The sequence below is a fragment of the Microtus pennsylvanicus genome, chromosome 19, assembly GCF_037038515.1.
Source record: "Microtus pennsylvanicus isolate mMicPen1 chromosome 19, mMicPen1.hap1, whole genome shotgun sequence".
Taxonomy (NCBI): Eukaryota; Metazoa; Chordata; class Mammalia; order Rodentia; family Cricetidae; genus Microtus; species Microtus pennsylvanicus.
This window is the reverse complement of record NC_134597.1, coordinates 467,671-478,518: the sequence shown is the minus strand read 5'-3', so window position 1 is coordinate 478,518 and position 10,848 is coordinate 467,671.

Genomic DNA, 10,848 nt, shown 5'->3' with positions numbered 1-10,848 from the left:
GCTTATGTACACTATCATATCATCTGCAAATAATGAAAGTTTAACCTCTTCCTTCCTTATGTTGTGTTGGCCCCCCAACCATAAAATTATTTTTGTTGCTACTTAATAACTGTAATTTTTGCTACTGTTCTGAATTATAATGTAAATACTAGTGTTTTCAGATGGTCTTAGGTGACCGCTATGAAAGGGGTCATTGACTACTAAGGGGATCACGGGTCCTGGTAGGAAGAGGTTGGAGCATTGCTCCTTCCCTTTTGTGTCTCCCTTTCCTCTTGGATACCATGAGACAAGAGACTTTCTCTCTACCACCTGCTCCTCACCATGATGCTTTGTTTGGCCTTGGGCCCAAAGCAGCAGGCCCAGACGATCATAGACTGGAACCATGAAGCAAACAAATCTGTTCTCCTTGTAAGGTGCATCTCAGGTGTTTTGTACTGACGAAAGCTGACAAACACATCTCCCTTCTCTCACATCCAAACCACGCTTTCTAACCCTGCCCATTGGTTTCCTTTTGTCTTGATGGAGTATTACAGAAGTTTCCAGGTTGTTCTATTAAACTCCTGTGCCAAAGGAAAACAGAAAATCAAGCTAAATATGTGAGAAAGACTTCATCCAAGACCATTGTGGTAGGAAAAAAGGATGAAGCAGACTTTTCTGAGATGAAAGGGGAGGGAGTTTGACGCCTGGGCCGAGCCAGGAGAAGGGTACTGGAAGGTATTGATGGGGTAGTTGAAAAGTCAGTTACCATTAGCATTTGCTACTTGGTGCTTAGGAGTCAGTTTCTTAATGTCCCACAGAGATGAGAAAATAGTGTTCCTAGTGGTATAGTAATCATGTTAAAAGGTTAGCTTCCAGGTTCTTGGGAAAGACATTTCTGAGTTATAACATTGGCAAGCCAGTACCCAGGGAAGATTTACACTGTAAAGGGGATAAGAAAGAATTTATATTAGCAAGTCTTCTAAGGTACAGCTTATAAGAAAAGAGAAATCAAAAATCTATGGTTAGGCATATGTCAGTTTAAATTTTAGTCAACTTCACACTAGCCACCGAATGAGCTCACCACTCAGGGTATCCAGGCTTCTTTCTATGTGTTTCCTGATCTTCAGTGGCTGGATTACTGAGAGGATGTGCTCGCCACTCAGGGTATCCAGGCTTCTTTCTATGTGTTTCCTGATCTTCAGTGGCTGGATTACTGGGAGGATGTACTCACCACTCAGGTTATCCAGGCTTCTTTCTATGTGTTTCCTGATCTTAAGTACCTGGATTACTGAGAGGGTGTGAGAAGGCTGCCACTCACGGTGCTAATGAGAAGTGTGAGGGAGTTAGCCACTGAGAACTGAAAGAGGCTTTCAAGTGGGTACCATCCTCTGGGTCTAGGCCAGGGTAAGGAGTCTACCTCTCTCATGGCAAACTGTGCTTGGAACTGTGGGTTGTATCAATGTAATCATTGTTTTTTATTTTCTTTTATCTCTCTGAGGATGTTGAATCTAAGAACTAGAAAACAGAATCATAGCCAAGTCACCGTGTACATACGTGAAGATCAGAGTTTGATTCCCAGGACCCAATACAAGAGCCAGGAGTCACAGCACATACCTGTAACCCAGCACTGTGCAAGCAGAGACAGTAAGACCCCAGGGCACCCAACCAGCCCAGTGGATCAGTGAACTCAAGCTTGCGTACAGGGCCCTGTTACATTAGATAGGGTGAAAAGTGACTGTGGTGGCCACGTCAACCTTGAGCCTCTACACACATGCATGAGTGTCCCCCAGCACAAACACATACACACATGTACACTATATACATAGGAGAAATAAATATTAAATATAAGAATAAGAATGGTTTTATCCAACAGTTGACCAACGGAGCCATCTCCCCAGCTTCACCAGTGCTGTTTTCAAGGGGAGGAAACAGGCTGAGAAAAGCTGACTTCAGAGTATCACAGGGTGATGGAAGGTATTCGGTGAGGGTGGAATAAAAGAAAGTAGATCAGAGCTGGGCAGTGGTGGCACACGCCTTTAATCCCAGCACTCGGGAGGCAGAGACAGGCAGATCTCTGTGAGTTTGAGGCCAGCCTGGTCTACAAGAGCTAGTTCCAGGACAGGAACCAAAAGCTATGGAGAAACCCTGTCTCGAAAAATCCAAAAAAAAAAAAAAAACAACGAAAAATAGAAAGAAAAGAAAGAAAGAAAGGAGATCAGGTAAATGCCCTGCTACTTAATTTCAGCTAGTGTGTTCCTGGAAAGACAGGATTTCCCTACTCTCTAGTAGGTGCTCAGAGGGGGTCCACCTGGATTCCCGAGGGACAGCTAACCTCAAGGTTGTGGCCAGTGGGAGAACTGAGTCCCTTATCTGCTCTCCGAAGGTCAGGGATGTGGATGTGGCTCCCCTTCTATGTCTCCCAAGTGAAGGGAAATTTTAGCTTCCCACCTTCCTGCTCCCTGGAACACACAGAACTCAATTGAAAAGCCATAACACATTTAAGTGTCTGAAATTAAATCCAGAGTCGAAGGAGCGGCGTCTTTATTACTTTTCATCAGTGTGGTGCAGGAAAGCTGCTTCAGAGAAATCATTATTTTACTTCTATGTGTGGAAGGCAGATGGCCTCTTTATTTTCCCTGGTCTCTGCGAAAGGAGAGGGGCCTCCTCGCCTTCTCTGTCCATCAGACTTGGGAGCTGCTCTCCATGTCTGCCCCAGCCAGTGTTGGGGACAGATTTTATTCTTAGGATAGCTTCCTTAAGTTCTTACTTTTCCTGACTTCAAGATATGCCTTTTGTAATAAAGGGACAAAAAAAGCTCAGGGATTAGTAACTATAGTTTCCATTTATTAAGGAGATTCCTTATCAGTTAATGTTTTAGTAGCACACAATCAAAGCTAGTTTAAGCAGAAGGGCAATTTATTAGGGGGTATTAGTGTGCAAAATCTCTGCCACAGCTAAAGACTCGGGGGGAGGGAGCGATGTCTAGAAGCAGTGCAGCCAGAGAATATAATATCTCAAATCTCACTGCACACTTCGAAGTAAAGGGGCCACCATTGCTGCTTCTCTCAGGCACATCTGCACGGATTAAACTGCCATGCTGATCCATGAAAACCAAACTAACTTTCCTTGCAACAATCTGAGGTAGATACCATTATCTTTATTTTACAGGTGCAGGAACTGGAGCTGGGTGATTAGATTGCCTGTCCACAAATTTACCTGGCTATGCAGCTATGAGGCTCAGGAGTATGCTGGTTTTGCTCTGCTAATGTCAGTACTCAGTGCAGGGTCTGGACTGTTGGGGGAATAAATGGAGAAATGGCATTTGTGTTACAGATGATTTGGGGTGTTCAACTTGGACGCATTTTCGAAATATATATGTTGGATTAATCCAGCAGCATTTATATTCAAATGTCTTATTAGCAGCTCTTGCTTCATCCTCAGTCATCAAACAATTCCAAGACAACACAATACCACACAGTATACAGATTCTCTGTGTATTTTCCATCTTTGTGTGGCTTTATTTTAAACTCTAGTTCTTTTATTTTTATTTTTTATATTTGTTTTTATGAGACAGAGTTTCTCTGTGTATCTTTGGCTGTCCTGGAACTCACTCTGTAGACCAGGCTGTCCTTGAATTCATAGAGACCCTCATGCCTCTACCTCCCAAGTGCTGGGATTAAAGGTGTGTGTGCCACCACACCCAACTTCTTTCTTTCTTTCTTTCTTTCTTTCTTTCTTTCTTTCTTTCTTTCTTTCTTTCTTTCTTTCTTTCTTTCTTCCTTTCGTTCTCTCGGGACTTTATCCTTTTTCTTTTCTCTCCTAAGCCTACATATATTTTTAAACATACTGTAAATCATTTAGAGCTTTGTTCCCATCTGAATCTATCTTTACTGTATATCTTTCTTTTTCTGACCACATGAATCTTTAATTTACTAAACAATATGACTAGGAGTAAATCTATGGCTTTGACGGCTGGATATATCCCATTTCTTAGCTTTCTGAGAGTCTAGCTTCATGGTGGAGGTACTGGCAGGAGCCATGTTTATTACCAGAACTCTATGGAGTTTCAGGGTCCAGGTCACCACCAAGAGGCATGCTGTTGGCTATCCAAAAACACCATTTAAGTGTTTGCTGGTGGGTTCTCTTAAAACAGATGCAAACTTTTTGCAGCTAAAGCTGAGTCAGGAAGCCTCTTTTAAATGAGACATGCTTGTCTCTAGCAAGCAGAGCCCACCTGAGAAAATGCTGCTACCAAGAAGCCATTCTTAACTCTGTTCTTTTTGTGTCTAGAATTCTTTCTCAAGCTTTCTCGGGTTTTAAGTGGACTACTTTCCACGTTGGCACCATTTGTTGATAGAGGTTTCTGTCCCACCTGGTCCCACAGCTGTTCGGTCCCAGAGAAACACACAGAAGTCTACATTAATCATAAACTGGTTGGCCTATTAGCTCAGGCTTCTTATTAATGCTTATATCCTACATTAACTCATTATTCTTATCTGTGTCAGCCACATGGCTTGGTTCCTTTTATGAGCAAGGCAGTCTTACCTTGCTTCCTCTGCATCTGGGTGACACCTGTGGACTGAGCCTTTCCTCTTCCCAGAATTCTTCTGTTCTGGTTGCCCCACCTCTACTTCCTGCCTGGTCACGTTGCCTATACTTCCTACCTGGCTACTGGCCAATCAACAGTTTATTAAAGCCATACAAGTGGCAAATCTTTGCAGGGTAGAAGACAAGTGTCCCACAACAATTTTGGGAATTCTTGTGCTGGCCAAGAATAGAGACTTACTTAGGCTGGCTTCTTTGATGGCATTGTTATGACATTTGTCCCTGGAGCAAGACCTTATGGGGGGTGACTGTGGGAAATGGATCATAATTCTAGAATCCAACATTTGCTCTATTCAAAATAGCTCTTCCCTTGGGTCATCACAACATCCCCTTGTCACACCAGGGCTGCTTTCTTATCAGGATTCCATTGTCCTCTATTTCTGGCCCCACCTTCCCCATCTTTACTCACACATGTCACTGGCTCACCCACAGATGACTTGCTTGTACATTAATATCATTTCTGCTTTTACAAGGTCTTGCAAGAGGACTCATGTGTCTTGTTGTGAGCATCATGGTTACTTGTTTCCAATACATCTTAGAGTTGTGACCTCTGTAGGGACCATAGGTAGAACCGAGAGGGAAAAAAAAGGCATTCCTAGGGTTCCACCGTGCCCAACAAATGACTTATAGATGGCTCCAGTCTAAGAATGAAACTGGGGCTACTTCACAGAGGACATTGAGACTCCTGAGTGCAGATAATGCTTGTCATGCACCAAGCCACATCCTCTCCCTTGTCTTGACTAATTTATGTCTGTGGTGTGGCACATCAAGTTTATAACTCTTTGATTTAATTTAATTTAATTTAATATTATTTAATGCTGTAGATATTTCTATGAAGACAAGGGAATTATTTAGCTTTTCTCTGGTACAACAGAATGGTGTAGAAATTAATGGTCTTTCTCCCTAGAGTCACTCTTAACCAACTGGGGAGAATTTTAGTGGGAGGGTATCCTGGCTGTCCCGTCTGTGGAGATGCACCCTTTCTAGCTCCTTCTCCAACAGCCTACAGAGGTAATGAGTTGTTAGATTACCATGTAGTTTATCATGTTTACCTGTTCTCTCTTGCTTTCTTCACCCTCTACCCTGGCCTCATGTGGTAGCATCCATTTTTTTCCCCTTCAATCTGTTGTGTTCTCTTACCAACCAAGAGTCCTTACTATTAGCACAGACTCCATGAATTGAATCTTTCCCAAGACTGCATCCATGTCAGATATCAGTTGCAGGTCTGGAGAGGCCACTAGAACTGCTGACAGGGTGACATGCTGCTGATGAATTTAAGGGCCACATGATGCCCCTTCTTGTGTTTGGCAATTCTCAGAACTGTTCTTGGAGCTTTTTGATGGTGTCATACTTATAATTAGATTTCAATTATAAAGGACACAACCCAGGAACAGTCCAATGGAAAATTTGCTAAGGGTAAGATTGTGGTGAGGAGAGACACACTGAGCCTCCATTCATAGGGGTTGCCAAGGCTCACTCTGATGCATGTGTGGCATTGAAAACAGGTGAAAATCACTTAGATTTCTAAAGTAAAGAATAATAGAATGGATGTGCTGCCCACAGTGACCATTCAAATCATACACATCCTGGAAATCCTGATTAAGACTTAGGCCTGGGGAAGTGACTGGGTCCTAGTGCCTGCTACCCTGATGACACCCGAGTTTGGAGCTTGAGCACCCAGGTCAAAAGTTGGGCATGATAGAATGCACCTGTAACCCTAAACCCTAAGCTCCTTAGAACTAGCTGGTCAGAAAGTCTAGACAATTAGAAAGTACTAGGTTCAGTGAGAGACTCTTTCTCAAAACCCACGGTGGAGAGTTTTAGTGGCATATCAAATGTCCCACTGTCTGACTTCTACACTCCGCTTCCTACTCATCTTCATTATCTTCATGGCTTCCACAAATGCATCTCTGCCTCTCAGGCCCAAGTTTACATCCACACTTTGCAGACGACTTTCCCAACTCTATCTTTCTGTCTTTCAACTGCATTGGACATCGGCCTCAGAGCTCTTGCTTCCCTGCTCGGACCTCTGGCCTTCCTCCCTTTGGCACTGGGAGGAAAGCAGTGTACTGCAGCTTTGCCACACACCGCTTGCAACAACTCTGCTTTCTGCAATGATGCTTAATTGTAGGTTTTATTGACAGACTTACGTTATGCCCCCAGGAACCCGTCTTGAATCAATTAGAATCAATTAATCACACTGTGATTAACTTTAATTGTGGGATATTTCCTACACCCAGCAAATAACCATTCACATATGTTTCAATTAATATTTTACCTCCCTTTGTTGGCAAATGACCTATTGTACTTGAGATTAACTAAATGTTAGCATGGTCCCAATTAACACTGTATCACCAATAAAAGCTGCCTTGACTGTCAATACTGAACCAAATCTGTGATGGTCTATCATTTACAGTGCACGGCGTGTGTTATCTCAGTGCCACGGGGGCTTGGCCTCTTGGTATAGATACTATGTGACCTAGTTGAAATAGGAAACTGCATTTAAAGATATTGTGAACCTTGAGTTTTTTTTTTTACTTTCTCTTGAAATGAAACCTTGTCTACCTAGAAATGTCTCCTTATCTCTGCCCTTTATTGCTGATCTCACAGTTATCAATTTATACATTTTTTTGGTTTCTTTTGTTTGTTTGTTTGCTTTTTGAGACAGAGTTTCTCTGTAGCTTTGGAGCCTGTCCTGGAACTAGCTCTTGTAGACCAGGTTGGTCTTGAACTCGCAGAGATCCACCTGCCTCTGCCTACATGGTTTGTTTTATAAGTTTTTATAAGGTGCCTTCATATTTAACAGTTTATATAAAATGTAGCCCGGGCTGGCCTCAGACTTGCTGTATAGATGGCGAGGACCATGGTTTCCTGAGCCTCCTACTTCCACCTCCCCTGAGGCCATAGTGCCTGGTGGAGACAGGGCTGGGATCGGACCCAGGGCTGTGTGCACTCTAGGTAAGCGCTCTGGCAGAGGAAGTACCTTGCCTGTTCTTTCTTTCATATTTTCTTTGCCTACTCATTCACATTCTCCTCTACTTTGAATGCCTGTTTCTGTAATGAGTATAAAGTGTCCATCTCGATCTCTTCTGATTGATTTTAGTTTGAAGTCAGTTTTGTTAGAAATTAATATGGCCACACCTGCTTTTTTCTTAGGACCATTTGCTTGAAAGACCTTTTCCCAACCCTTTACTCTGAGTAGATGCCTGTCTTTGAGGTTGAGATGTGTTTCTTGCAAACAGCAGAATGTTGGATCCTGTTTTCGTATCCAATCTCTTAGCCTGTGCCTTTTTATAGGTGAATTGAGACCATTAATATTAAGTGATATTAATGACCAGTGGTTGTTTACTCTGGATATTCTTATTGTTTTTGGAAGTAGAATTTGTGTGTCTCCCTTCTTTGAGTTGTGCTAGTGAAGGGTCGCTAGATGCCTCAGTTATTGTAGGCAGTGTTGGAAATGTTAGATTCCTTGGGTTGCGATTTTCCTTCTATTACTTTCTGTAGGGCTGGATTTATGGCTACGTATTGTTTAAATTTGTTTTTATCCTGGAATGTCTTGGTTTCTCCATTTATAGTGAACGAAAGCTTGGCTGTGTATAGTAGTCTGGGCTTGCATCCATGGTCTCTTAGCTTCTGCAGTACTTCTATCCAGGACCTTCTGGGTTTCATTGTTTCCATAGAGAAGTCAGGTGTAAGTCTGATCGGTTTACCTTTATAAGTTACTTGGCCTTTTTCCTTTGCAGCTCTTAATATTCTTTCTTTAACCTGTATATTTTGTGTTTTGATTATTATATGGCGAGGGGATGTTTTTCTTTGATCCAGTCTGTTTGGTGTTCTGTATACTTCTTGAATATTCAAAGGAATATCTTACTTTATGTTGGGAAAGTTTTCTTCCATAATTTTGTTAAAAATATTTTCTGGGCCTTTGAGCTGTGACTCCTCTCCTTCTTCTATTCCTATTATTCTTAGGTTTGGTCTTTTTATTGTGTCCCATGATTCCTGAATGTTTTGTGATGAGAATTTGTTGGCTTTGCAGTTTTCTTTGATCAGTGCGTTTATTTTCTCTATGGTGTCCTCAGAATCTGAGATTCTTTCTTCTATTTCTTGTATTCTATTGATTATGCTTGTTCCTGTAGGCTCTGCTCGTTGACCTAGATTTTCCATATCCAGCTGGTCCTCAGTTTGTGTTTTCTTCCCTGCTTCCATTTCAGTTTTCAATTCTTGAACTGTTTCCATTACCTGTTTGATCATTCTTTCTTGGTTTCCCAGGGTATTATGTACATATTTACTCATTTCTTCAAATTTTTGGTTATACTTCTCATCCATTTCTATAAGGGCATTTTTCACATGTTGTTTAAGGGACTTTATTCCTTTCATAAAGTCAATTTTTTCTACTTCTGTGTTAGGGTGTTGAAGACCTTCTGTTGTAAGATCATTGGGTTCTGGTGTTTTCATGCTGTTTTCCAGATTATTGGGTGAATTCTTGCCTTGGCGCCTGCCCATCTCCTCCTATCGATGCTATCTAAGGGGTCTTTTAAAACTGGTTCAGGTTTCCCTCCTGGCCAGGGGCTCCTCTTACAAAATGCCCTCGCTCTATTTCCTGGTTCCTGCCAGGGGCCAAGATCCCTCTCACCCCTCAGAAGGGTCTTCAGGAATAGGACCCGGCTCCTCCTTTGCCAGGGACCTCGCCAACCAAAGGCCTACCTCTTTGATTTAATTGTAGTGGGGCGATCTGCTCTCGGTGTTGCGCGCGCGGTTCCTGCAGCCTGCTTCAGCTGCCACGAAGGTTCCCGCTGCCTGCGGCCTGTGTCCTCTGCTGCCGCTCTGGTCCCAGCCGGTCCCAGCCAGTCCCAGGTGGTCCCTGCCGGCTGCAGAGGGCATCCTCCGTCTGCCTACGCCGTCCGGATTCCGTCCGCCTCCGCCCAGTGCCCCGTTATTTAATTGGGTTAATTAGCATTTTACAGTCTAGTTTCTTGTGTTCTTTATATATTTTGGAGATCAGACCTTTGTCTGTTGCGGGGTTGGTGAAGATCTTCTCCCAGTCAGTAGGTTGCCTTTTTGTCTTAGTGACAGTGTCCTTTGCTTTACAGAAGCTTCTCCGTTTCAGTAGGTCCCATTTATTCAATGTTCACGTTTGGGACAAGTCTCACTCTTGTATCTTCTGAACATACTCATTCCACAGAATGCTGCTGTCTCAGCCACGGGGACTTTCTGAGGGCACCATGGCTAACACGCTGGATTTGCTATGTTTTAGCTTGGCCTCTTCCTTGCTTTGGTTACTTTAAAGCATATAACATATGAATTGTTATAAATATAAAGACATATCCAACCATCATCAGGCAGTATCCAGAGACTGTAAATACATTGGCCTTCAGTACTGGGCAAAGACCAGGAGAGCTAATCCACCACTTTGGTATACATGACGGAGACATAGCCATCATCAGTGTGGAATATCTCAGCTCCTGTCATAGAAGTAAATAACACATGACTATTAATGATCAACCTCCCTAACTTCTACACCGATCTTGTTCAGGAAGCTTGCTTTGGAGGTTTGTGTACATGTGTGTCTTGAAGACACATGGAATTACAGAAACAGTTAAAAAAATTCTTTAGGAGCCTTTGAAACTTTGTATATCTTTTTTTAAGTTAGTTCTTTGAGAATTTGGGCAGTGTACTTTGATTGTATTCACTGCCCAACCCACTCCTCCCAGATGCATCCTCCTTTCCCTACCGGTGCAACTTTGTATCTTCTTTGTACTTTACCTACCAGGTCCAATTTGTGCTTCTCATATATGCATGCATGTGAGACCTTCCACTGAAGTGTAGTCAACTTACTAGGGGTCAACCTACTAGGGGCAACACTCTTTTCACTTTTAATTCTTATTTCTTAAATTAAAACATAATCATAAAATCTTCCTTTCCTTCAATCCCTCCTGAGTGTCCCTTCATTACTCCTTCTTAAATTCATGACCTCCTGTTTTTAAATTATTCTTGTTACACATTAATGCATATTATATATCCAAACATATAAACACAGTCTGCTGGGTCCACTCAGTGTTGTGTGTATATAGTGTTTTCAGGGATGACTCCTGGTACTCGGTAGCCAATTACAGAACTCTTTCACAGGTCTTGTGCTGCTAAAATTACTATGGCTTATACTTGCAACTACCTTGCTGTATCAGGAAGACACTATTTCTTTTTATCCATCTACCCCCTCTTTAAAAATGATTCCAGAGCCTTGGGAGGAGGAATTGTGGTATGAGA